At 39.5% G+C, this 12,569-nt stretch overlaps 1 long non-coding RNA gene across 2 annotated transcripts in view; it reads left to right on the top strand.

Moving 5' to 3' along the window:
• The first annotated feature begins 942 nt into the window (after positions 1-942).
• The window catches only part of LOC134476059 (uncharacterized), a 169,260-nt gene continuing 157,633 nt past the window's right edge, over positions 943-12,569 (top strand). For both annotated transcript variants that reach the window (XR_010047504.1, XR_010047503.1), the window contains exons 1-2: positions 943-1,197; positions 9,002-9,126. This is a non-coding gene — a long non-coding RNA (uncharacterized LOC134476059). The remainder of the gene's footprint in view (positions 1,198-9,001; positions 9,127-12,569) is intronic.

Here is a 12,569-nt window from a genome sequence, read left to right as displayed (position 1 = left end):
TCTCCGTCTGTACACCACGCTCCATGCAAAATTCCTGCATATTCTGCCACTCACCCTTCAAATCCTAGTCTGCAGGAGAAGTTCCACTGCCCACCCGGCCAAGCCTCAGGAGCTGCTTCTCCATTATTTCCTTGTTGCTCTAATTCCAGCTTCTGCCACTGCTGGGCTGTACTTCTCTTACAGTGCTGGACTGAGCTGCACTAAGGACTTCACGTTTTTGCATCTCTCTCTATCTACTTGCTTCGTAGTGGCCTCCTGTATGGGCTTCGCTATGTGTCATATTTTGACAAGTGGAATAACAGGAAGGTTGATTTCAGCAGAGGCTAGAGAGTGCTTGTGTCTTTTGATTGTTGGACTCCTGTTACTATGGGCAGACATGTCTGAGCTAACCTGTTGGAGGGAGGGAAGATATTTGCCACAGAATCAAATCATCCTAAAGTCAGACTGTAGTTTAGGCACATAGCTAATTCCTGGGCAATGCTCTGGAGCGGTTTTCTTCACATCGAGAACCGATACAACCCGTTGTCCTGCCTTACACACCTCTTCACCTCCAGAGCAGCAGCTTAGCCTTCCGAGGGTCAATGTCCCACAAATTTAACTTGAACAGAACGCAAGAAGAGACAGAATGAAATTCCCAACATACTGGTGGAACTGAAAAAAGCAAAGCAGAGATGGAATGAATGTATTGTGAAGCAGTTTTCCCCTCTGCTCTCTTTCCATCAAATATCACGAGTGCGCCCCAACTTTCCCTCGAATTCTTACCTCTGAGGCCCCGGGAGCAGGGGTGGCTGTGGGAACTCCAGCATGCGCAGTGTGGTTTGCAATCCACAGAGCAGGCAGCATGGCTTCCTCCTTGGCCGGCTGCCCCACCGGGGTGAGCAGAGCAGCCACGCCAAAGTGACAGCCGCAGTGTGGGAGCCCAGCTCTGCTGCCATAAATTACCCAAGGGCAGGAAGGAGCAGCGAGACTCAGCGGTTTCAACTACCTAGTAGTTCATTTTTGTTCTTGTTTTTCAGTTAGCAATCTGTAAAATTTATTGCAAAATTAAGCTCTCTGCTCCAGAGTCAATAATATTCCTGGTGCCAGGTGGTGTAATAATTCACAGGAAGGGCAGAAGTTGGAGGGAATGAGACTGATTTAGGAAGTAGACTTCCAAGGCCTATTTGCTGCTGCCTGCTCCCTGCTGCTAAAGGTCAGGTAAGTAGAGGGCTAAGGTTACAGCCTCATAATATCCTTGGAGGGCTAGAATTTCTGTTGGGTTTGAAATTTAAAACAAAAACTATTTCTTTTGCATGATGGATTTCTTGTATCCTTCCCACCTCTGTTTCCATTTTAGCATAAAAATAGAAACATTCAATTTCATATCTTGTTTCTGGCAGTGTAAGGAAGAGGTCCTGCAGAAAACTTGGCTTTTTGCAAGATTCCTATAGTGCTTCCTAATGTCCTAACATCAGTCTCTCTCAAGTGGAGGCCCGTGAGAGCCCTCTAAGCCAGGTTCTTCGTTTACACATTCGAATTCCCAGTCTCAGTGTACTTGAGGAAACTTTAGGTCCTGCCTGGATTCGACCTGAGTCTAAATGCATCTGAGGCCTCGGGCACGTGTCAGTTTCTCCACTTCACTTTCTGCCCCTGAAATGACTTCAACTTATCACTTTTACCACTCTCTGTTATGTATCATACCTTTAAAAAATGTGTCTCCTCACCTGCTATTATTTCTTAAGGAGTCTTAATCTTGAGTGTCTGGTTGTCTAAAAGGACCATCAGTTGCTTTTTTTTTTTCTCCCAGCTGCAAAGGATAAGTCATCACCACCAATTTACTTATGTTTAATTGTCCTTAGAAATTAACTCCTTGAAGTATGATGACTGAACTGCTGTGCTGACATGGCTATTGCCATGGTCTCTGTTTTAGAAATGCCTACAAAAATCATCATTGCAGTCCAGGTTGCAAATCTAATATTTCTTGGGGATCATTAAGCACTTGGAAATTACTCTCTACAGGTAAAGTATGTATGGATTTCTTATTCAGCATCATCAACTGTTGTCTTTAGAAAATATGTCTTAGAAAATATGGAATTCCATTTCTTATTTAAATACTTCTCAGTTTTTAAAAAAAATTCATTTTAAAGTTGTTGCTTGCAATTTGGGACTGGCGGAAAAGCTCAGATTAGAAGGAATTGCTTTGATGTTTTCAAAGTCAAGAAAGAATTTTACACCTCCCCAGTAGCCCTTGACTGCAGGTAAAGAATGTATCTCTCCAGAGAAAGGTACCAATTACAACTAATTGTTCACAATCTGATTGATGCATGGGAACTCTTAGAGTTTCTAATTGAATTTGTTATTGCCTTCATAGAATGAAAATTTAGCTTAGTTGCACGGTGTAGATTGGAGTACCTGCTTCATTCTGCATCTGACCAAAAGGCTAAAGTCAGTATGTTAACCTATAGGGGCTATGTAAATTCTCCTTGCCGCAGAATTCCTGCCCTCTTCCCTTGTAAATTCCTGGTGGCTCAGAGGAGCTGGTTCTCTGTGGGAGGAATGTAATCTTCTCTACAGACCTGATGCTTTTCCCAAGCTATTTGCGTGGGGTGGGGGGAGGAATTTAGGAACTGGAGCATTTTGAAGCTTTGTAATCTGACCTGAGACTAGGCTAGAGGAGCCCGACATCAGGCTGCACCAAGACCTTGAAACTCAGCCCAAATTGATTAAAACTCAAGAGTCTGTGAGTCTTTTCAAGTATACTAATTGTGTTAAGTTGTGGATAGAAACCACGAAGAACTGGCACTTTGAAAGTCTCCAGCTTGGTGGAATTTTACATCTGAGATAATTAAACATTTGTTCCTTCCTGAGATTGGGATCAAAACTCAAGAAAATGAAGAATTAAAAAGCAAATTATATAGGCATAGTCAATGCCTATATTGACTATAAATGGCCACACATTTTAGAGATCTTTTTTCTGATCTACTAAGAATTGGGCATCAACTTTTCAAGTCCTTCTACCAGTATGTTCAAAATATAGCTGAAAGATTATTTTTAAAAAGTTGGGAAAAGGGTCAGGCCTGGTAGCACATGGCTATAATCCTAGCACTCAGGCAGCTGAGGCAGGGGGATCTCTGCAAATTCAAGGCCAACCTGCAGTACATAGTGAAACCCTGTCTCAGAGAGAGAGAGAGAGAGAGAGAGAGAGAGAGAGAGAGAGAGAGAGAGACAGAGACAGACAGAGAGACAGACACAGAGACTCAGAAAAGGCACTGACTACGTATATCAAGGGATCTCAAAGTAAAGACTGTTTATACTCAGACTTTTTTAATTCTTCTCTCTTTGTATGTCTATAGTAAGCACTCAATGATCTTCCACTGGTAACACAACTGAATGAAACACCATCACAAATGTTACTTAAAATTTCATATTCAACCCTCTTTCTCAGTACTCAAACATAGGCACTCTTCATTCATATATCTACTACGTGCCTAGGAATCCAGTTTCAAAGGGTCTGTTTCCAGAATCCAAGAAGTATAATCAGAAGCAAAAAGCAAACCGGCAGCATTCCGTCAGCAAGCCTGGGAAGTACACAATGCATTGCCCACCACTGACTCTGCATGGAGCAGATGGAGGGCAGAACACTGTTGTGGGGAAAGGCACCCACTTTGAAACTAGGCTCAAATTCTGTCTCTCTCATTTATGAGCTATCTGATTGTAGGCAACTTATTTTGACTGTTTGAATACTACTTGGCTCATCTATAAATTTGGAAAATTATTCCACCCATCTTAGCGGTAATATTACATAGAAAACATCACATATTTCTTTTACAATTCCCTAAATGTCCAGAAATCACAAACTTGTCATCCCAAGTGGTTGATCTCAAGTAGATGACCAATCAGGCCTGCAAGATTTACCTAATTAAGTTGCTCTAATTGGAAGTTGTCTGGTATTCAAATGCTGCCTTCCCTGTGCAATCAACAGTCCCTTGCTTGTTGTCTAAAACCTTCTGGTCCTGGGGCGCACATCACAGAGCCGTCGAATGCCACTTTGGAGGTTTCACCGTGAGGTTTCTGTTGTGCTTTTAGTTTCACTCAAGTTTGTATAAACTTTATCTTCGTCACAAAGGAGAAAGAAGGCTTACTTAACTGGTGGGATACTTTTAGCTAGGGAACAAGTGACCATCAACGGATTCTCCTATCACCCATCTGCTCAGCCTTTACACACTCCTTAAAATAATAGAATGTTATTAATCCAGAATCCTTCTCAGTAGAGAAAGGTGTTAAAGATTCCCTCAAAGATGCTCAATGTGATGAGGCTGCCCCAGTTAGGGACTTGCTTCAGGTTGTGCTATCAATTAATAGGTGTACAGCTTCTCTGGGTCCTCTAGGATCCTGAGGTTGGACCCTTCTTTAAGACAATAAAGGAACGGAAAGGAAAAAAAAAAAAAAAGGGAAGAAAGTAAAGGAAAAGGAGAAAGAGAAAGGAGGGGACAAGGCAGGGAAAGAGAACTAAGCCCCGAGATTGTGTGTCTTCTACCCACCCAGAATCCAGTTCACAGCGTTTCCCCAAGATAGATCCGTTTTGATTAAGGCAGGCAATGCATTGAGTAAGTGCCTGGGTTTCTGTGTCCTGTGATTGTTATTTTGTACAATCCAAAGTGAATAGATGATGTCCTAGCTTTCTTGTTGAGATGAAAACTCAACCTTTGGCCTAAATGTTTCATTCTTGTATGGATTACTGCTCCATTTCTTGTCTACAATTTGGCATTTGCCCCTGTAAACCCAAGTATAATTGCTTTTGTCCTTATTGCAAGAGCCTTTGGTAATCTTATCAATTTAGGGGTGTAAACTTCAAAATTATTGAAGCACATGCCAAAAGAATACAACATAAGGGCCCATTAGGCTTTATTTGACATCCCTTTTATAGCTGGGTATGAGACAGTCATTACTAATAGTGGCCCTAGAACTGTTATTTATGTGGATGATAAAAAGTAAGCTGTAAGATGAAAGATTGCCTCCCTTCTCCCCTCACTGGGGACTGAACTCAGGACTTTTACACTGGGCTACATCGTCAGTCCTTTTAAAAACTTTTTTTTTGATTAGTATGTATCTGCAGCACACAGGTTTGAACTCCTTATTGGAGATGGGACACATACACAACGTAGTATCATGATTCTTTTGTTCGTTTTATTTTCCCCTCTTCTTCCCCTCCACCCATCTTTCAATCCCCATCCCATTTGAGAAAGAACCATCTCCCCACTTCCAACCTTTTACTTTGCTCTTTATTTATAACTTGGGTTTTTTCATGTAAGAGAAATTTCTGTGCCTGATTTATTTCACTTACCGTGATGGTCTCAAATTACATCCATTTTCCTACCAATGACTCATGTTTATCTTTCTTTATGTTAGAGTAGTACCTTTTCTTATTGTGGATTTAAAGACAGGGTCTTGCAAAGTCACTAAATTGCCCAGATTGGACTCAAACTTGTGATCCTCCTGTCTCAGTCTCCCTCTATGTTGGGATTACAGGTCTAAATTGCTACACCTGGCTGTGAAGTATTTTAGAAGTGTTTATACTGTTTTCTCCCAACAGATGTCCTTTCCAAAATTCCTTGCTTTGTCTCATCTGCCCTTGTCCCATGGATCATCCTTTCCCAGAAGTCAGGGAGAAATTCCCAGAGGGCACTGATTTGTCTCACTTGGAGAAATGACCAGTTATTAGAAAATATACCTTTCTACTGCTTGGGTACTGATTTCCCACAAACTACCCCACTTAGAGCTAACATAACTGAAGTGTAGAACACATTTGCAAAAATATCTCTCCCTTATTTCTTCTTACTGGTGGCATTTACCATTGAAATCAAGGCAGTTTGTAAAGAAAAGCCACTAATAACTATCCAGGGTAGCATAAACTAGGCTCACCATTTAAAAATTAGACTGAGCTAGTACAGAATAACTGTGCAATTATCAAAAATTTATTTCTTGTTTGATTTTTAAAAGGAAATAAAAAATCAATTCAGAATTATTTTGTTGCTATAGTATTTAGAAACTGCTCTGTACCTCATATCTATTAATTCACTGTAGTTTCTCTGATAGATAGGTGTCATTCCGGTCTTACAGATGAGAAATCCTCTCCTCTAGAAAACAGTGAACACTGCCCGTAGCTATAACACATTGTATGTTAGGGGTCATGTTGAATAGTTAGAAATTATTAAAATACCCGATACACCTGAGGAAATGAACACGTGGATGAGTGGGTGAATAAATGACTACAATGCAAAGAGCCCTGCACGTCTTACCCAGGAGACAGGGAATATCCTGTGCATAGGGTCACCTGGGTTTGCAGAACTCTGCCAGTCTGAAAATGTTTAGACCTAATTTACATTTTCTGTGTCTATTTTACTTTTATGACATCATAAAAATGATAACAAACCCCAGCAGATAAGAAAGCGCGGGGCTATTGCTATGGTTGGTTTCTCTAAATTGGAAAACATATACTTTCTCAGTCACATATCTGAACAGCTGAGAAGTGTGCTTGTGCTTTCATTTGGTTATTCCTCTCCTGCTGGTGTATTTTAAGGAAACAGAGCTGGGTCTTCGAGCCCTGGCCCAGAAGGGTGGTAGGAGCAGGCTCCCTTGGGGAGGAGTTGAGGCCTGTGGCTGGAGGTGTCCCTCTGTCAAGGGCAAGCCCAGACAGAGGCACCAGCACTGTCTGACCCTGAGGAGGTCACTTTATCCTCTTGATGCCCTGTTTTCCCGTATGAAAATGAGGACTAATAATTATTTCCTTATTTACAGTACATAATTATGATGAGAATCAATGCAATGCTGCTGTACCTCAGAGCACCTCACAACTATACAGAATGCTGCTGTCAGTCCTTCAGCCCTCGGGGATCCTGTGAGGACTCGTTAGTTAATTTATTAATTAATTTTTCAGAACTGGGAATGGAACCCAGGGTCTTTGCCCTGAACTATATCCCCAGCACTCCCACCCTACCCCCTTTTTAATTTTGAGACAAAGTCTCTCTAATTCCTTCAATTCTCCAAACCTGAGCTCGAAATTGGGGTTGTCTTACCTCAGTCTTCTAGAGCACTGGGATGGTAGGCATTTACCATCATGCCGGAAAAGACTTATTCTTTGAGAAAGACCTCCTTGAGGGCCACACTGCCTCTAAATGGTTCATAGTAACCATTGTTACCCTTCTCTTACCTTGTTTTGAAATTTTGTTCTTTTCTCTTTAAATAAATAAATAAATAAATAAATACATGATTCATCAAAGCAAGTCGCGTTGAATGGATTCCTTCTCTCTTTTCAGTGAGGCACTATCTGCCTGGCGAGATGCCACACACATTGAGTGTGGTGAACAGACCCAAAGATGGCCCTGATTAACCCAATTCTTGATGCTCACTGTCAATATGCAACTCTCTCCCCCTGAGTGGGAGGGAGCTGTGACCTGCTCCTAAGACAACACAGCCAAAGTGGGGGTGCATCTCTTCTACGGCTCTGTACCTTATGTTGGATAATGTTCCATCTTGCTAGTTGACTCTAGCTGCTGACTCCCTCTTTTGCAGGGCTTGATGGAGTGTAAGCTGTTACAGAACTGGAGAAGCCACATGTCAAGGAACTGGGGGAAGTTACTGGCCAGGAGCTCTAGATAGCCCACAGCTGAATTCTGCCACTCACTGTGTGTGCCTAAAAGCAGTGGGACCTCAGATGGGGATGTAGCCCCAGCCACCACCTAGACTAACCTTACAGGAGACCCAAGGGTTTCTAACCAGTGGAAATTGAGAAGCTAAGTATTTAGTTGTTTTAAGTTGTGGAACTTGTGAGAATGCGATTATACAGTGATATATAACAAGTACTCTAGCTAATCATGATAGTGATCATATATTTTAGAAGATGCATATTCATTAGTAATTTCATAGAAATGGGCATTTTATGAACTAAGTAAGTCATTTTTCACTCTCAAATTGATGAGAAGGGATCAGGGTTCTTTCTTCATAACATAATGCATGTAAAGTTCTTGGGAGAGTGGTGTTTCTCAGGAGATTCTAGTTTTTTTTTTTTTTTTTCTTTCTCTTGGAACTGAATGGAGTTTAACTGAACTTTATAGATAGATTATAGGTGAAGAATATTTATTAATGGAATTGACAAAGCAACCTACAGCAATAAATGGCATTGCTGTCATTTTATTGGGGTTAGATTAAATTGAGTTACCTAGCCGCTGTTAAATCAGTTCTCTCTAGTAAAGCCAAATCCTTACTAATGAAAGAGATAAATGAGTCGGGCATACAAATCTGGAGATCTTTCAGATTTTCAAAAGGTCTAAAGGATGCATGTTAATGATCTTAATATGAATGCTGTTCTGATAGAATAATCTTACTCATTCAGTATTTATTGAATATCTATTATATGCCTGGCACTTGTCTTTTTAAATTTTTAATTTTTTTCTCTGAATAAAAATGTCTTAATCAGAAATGTGAGATTTAAGTTTTCAGGAGTAGGCTTTCATTAACCTAGTGCTTTATGAGATAATTTTTTTAAACTCAGGATTTTTGAGATATTAATCTAGAATAGCATATTATTCAGCAAAAGGAACAAAATAGTGATACATAAAACCATTTCAATGAATCTTAGCATCTTATGTTGAATGAAAGTAGCCTGATGAAAGGGTACATTTTTATGAGCCCATTTGTATGAAATTCTACAAAATTTTAAAATAGTGATCATTTGAGAACTAGAGTAGAGAAAAAAAGATGGATTTGATGCAATTTTGGGAGGAGAGGGATTGTGGTGATGGTTAAACAAATGTATAGATACATTAAAATGTGCCAAATTATATGCTTTTATGCATAGAGTTTTATCATATGTCAATAAAACCCTAGTGCATTTATAAAAATGTTTCCCTATCACTTGGGGGATATATAATATAAGGTTTATTAAATTAACTGAGATATGTTCTATTTATAATGTAATTTATTATCATTTTAATGAGGGAAACACAACTTTTTTTTTCCCCAGGGGATCAAACCCATGCCAGACAAGCAGTCCGCCACTGAGGTACACCAGTGTTCACAACAATGTGTTTTGACTACAACCACGTAAATGATTTGCTGTGAAGAGAGAATACAAAGTTATAAAAGATTGTAAGTACCATCACTAGAGAACAGAGGTTTCCTCTGGGTATTTAAAACTCTATTGATTTTAGGAAATGAAATAAATCTCTCACTGTCAGAATTTGGCTGGTGACTTACTACAGAAGCAGATGCATGGCGATTTCATGAAATGTCTAGTAATTAAATCTTTCCATTCTACCATGATTTCTTTGGGGGGAAAAACACCCCTTTATGTATTCAGGAAAGGCTTCTTTCTCTAAACATAAAATGCTTTCATGCTTGAGATTAAATGAGTAGATGAATATCTGACTGCAATCTCATTATAACCTACCAATGACAAAGTGTGGGTCAAAACTTATTTACAATAAAATGTTTTGAAAAGTATTTTTATTTCCATTGAAGTGATCTTTCATTTTTCCTTAGAAGATACGTGAGTTTCTGTAGTGATGTTTTTTTTTGAGCAAACAAAATAATCCATCTAATGTGACTATTCGATTTGAGAAATGGAATACTCTACATGTCTGATAAATAATTGTTCATTGGATAATTATTTTTTGGATAACAATTATTGCAATGAGTTTATTATTGTATAATCTAGAACTATTGGGGTAATATTGGAATTATGGAATGATCTACATGTTTGAGAAAAAATTATTTTTCATTATTTGTGCCATTCAGAATTGACTTTCCCTCCTTCCCATAATACCATTTTTTTATCCACTTTTTGCCAAAGGAAAATATTTCAGGGTTTCTTTTAACTCAGATTGTGGGTTTTCTGCAATATCCCATCTGTCTTCACTGGTTCCAATGACTTTGATTAGATGGTTGATTTCTCATTAGTAAGAACACCCTATCATCTCAAGTGACACTTTATCATAACTACTGATTCTTATTTACAATGTAGTACTCTGACAGACACAATTAGGTTACAAATTCAAGATTCTAAGGGTTTTTCCCTTCCTTGTGCTATGTTTCATGAAGTGATATCTATTCCACACTCTTGCGTTGATCCTCTTCATTATTTTCAGTTTGTTCTATGAATATATTGCAACTTACTTCCCCATTCCACTGATGGTGGATTTTTGCATTTTTTTCCTAGTCTGGGATGATTACATTCATGTGCTCAATGCTACTATTCTTTTTAACATTTATTCTGCTTCACACAAGCTAGCTTGTCTTGGTTATATAAAGGACAGTAGAATTTCAGGGTCATGTGTATAAATATCTTCAACTTTACTAGATAATGTCCAACTGTTTTCCAAAGCAGCTGTGCCATTTTACTGTCACACCAGTGGTGTATGTCTTCAATTTGCAGACTCTGCAGCAGATGTAGTTAACACCCCACCCATATATTCTGGCACTCACCATTTTCATGCATGACCAAATCAAGGGCTTCTAACTGCAAGCACCTGCAACTCTTCGCCTGAAGGCTCTCTTTTACTCTCAGAACCCACTTAGCTCCCAAGTGGAACAGGCTTGGAATGCCCAGGAATTAACCTTTTCCTCACCTGCCACTGGAAATTGCCCTCAACAAATCCCCAACATAATGGTGCATAGTTACTCCAGCCCCTCTTCCCACTAGTGAAATAGCTCTAAGATGAAGTCTTCATCTTCTGGTGCTTTTTAGGAGTTAAAGCTGTATTTGCTCACTGTGATACCTTGTTCAATACTAACCCTTTCTTGGCTTGCTTTTCCTATCAGTGTCATTTTCTACTTTCATGTTCATGTTTTTAAGGATCATCAACTGAATAAGCTATTTGCATTTGAATCCTTTACTGCTGCTTCGTACCATTTGGGGATTCAGGTTCCACTCTGTCTTTTCACTCAGCTTTGGTGACCTTACTTTTATTATAATACTTCTCACACTATGTTTTATTGCATAAGAGGTTTAAGCTCCATGAAAGCAGGACCTTGATGTTTCTATATGATTCTATGTTTAGTGTCTAACATAGTTCCTACTATGTAAAAAGTGATCAGTATCTTTTGGAGTAATGACTAAATCCAGTAGTATCAACTGGGCTGAGGGAACCATTATGAAGAATAAGCCAGAGCGAGGTAACAGGGATGACGGGGAAGGTAAGATTACTGGAGTATATTACACAACATCACTGAGAAGACACTTTGCAGAGGAATGAGCTACGCAGATATAAGGGGACAGAACAATTCAGAAGGTGGAAATAACATGAGGAAAAGCTCAGAAATGAGAATATTCCAGGGGAGGTCAATAGATCAGTGTCACTAAAGCAGAACAAAGGGAGCATGGCAAAAAATGAGGCAAAAGTAACCAGGTAAAAACGTAAATGAGCAAATAAATACATAATAATGTATCTAAGTGAATATAGGTGTGGGAAACAGCAGAGGGCAATAAGGATGTCATAGCTTTGAGCTAGATTTAGCCTGTTTTACAACTGTGTTTTCTAATTTGTAAGATGGAAATATTAGTGCTTACTGTAGAGGGGTTGAAGACTAAAAGAGAATATATGTTACCCACTGAGTAAACTGCTGCTCGAGTTCATCTCTCCAATAGAAATTATTAGTCATAGTAGTAGCAGAAGTATTTACTGTGACGTAGTGGTCATTCTGGTAACAGAGGGAATATCAAAGCAATTAGATGTCACCCAGCTGAAACCTCAGATACTTTGAAGGCTGAGGCAAGAGGATGGCAAGTTGGAGAACAACCTGGGCGGTTTAGCTAGACTCTGTCTCAATTTCAAGTTTAATAGAAGGATGGAGATGTAGCACAGTGGTAGAGCAACTTCTCAGCATGCATGAGACCTCGGGTTCAGTATCTAGTAACACACACACGCACACACACATGCACACGCACACCCACATGCACACACACACACACACAGTATGCTGGTCATTTTGAACAGGAAAAATGGCACAGGGCGAGTGAAGGGCAACTACTGAGAGAGGCTGATATTTCAAGTTGGCCCAAAGGAATACCAAGAAATTATGAAAACATCTGCCAAAAAAGAATGGCATTCCAGAAATGAACCTGTGCTTGTCCTAAATAAATAAAGTGGTTTCATTTTCCTAGTTGGATGCCACCTGAATCACTTTGATTCCCCAAGGGCAAGACTAGCCTAGCATGTGTCAAATACATGTCCTTATTTCCTTATATTAATTGAGGATGGAGTGTATAATTTTTCTTTTTTGAGACAGAGTCTCACTCTCACACTGTAATTCAGGCTGGCCTTGAATTCATGATATAGTCCAGACAGGCCTCAAATTTGAAATGATCCTCCTGCCTCAGCCTCTCAGTCCTGGGATTACAGGAATGCCTACCCTGCCTGGCTTAGAGTCTTGTGCTTCTAACTTAACATCATAGTTAAGGCATGGAGCTTGTAATAGGCATTCAAGAATAGAAATCCATAAATAGTGTTCATCATTTTAGATAGGCCCATCTTAAGAACAAACAAACAAAAATTATCAGGAAATGTGAGAACTACTTTTGGTAACATTAGGCC

This window comes from Cavia porcellus, unplaced genomic scaffold (assembly GCF_034190915.1).
Source record: "Cavia porcellus strain 051 isolate PalLab524CR breed Dunkin Hartley unplaced genomic scaffold, mCavPor4.1 scaffold_5, whole genome shotgun sequence".
In the NCBI taxonomy this organism is placed as follows: Eukaryota; Metazoa; Chordata; class Mammalia; order Rodentia; family Caviidae; genus Cavia; species Cavia porcellus.
The sequence above is the reverse complement of the archived record's forward strand: the minus strand, read 5'-3'. Positions and strand labels throughout refer to the sequence as shown.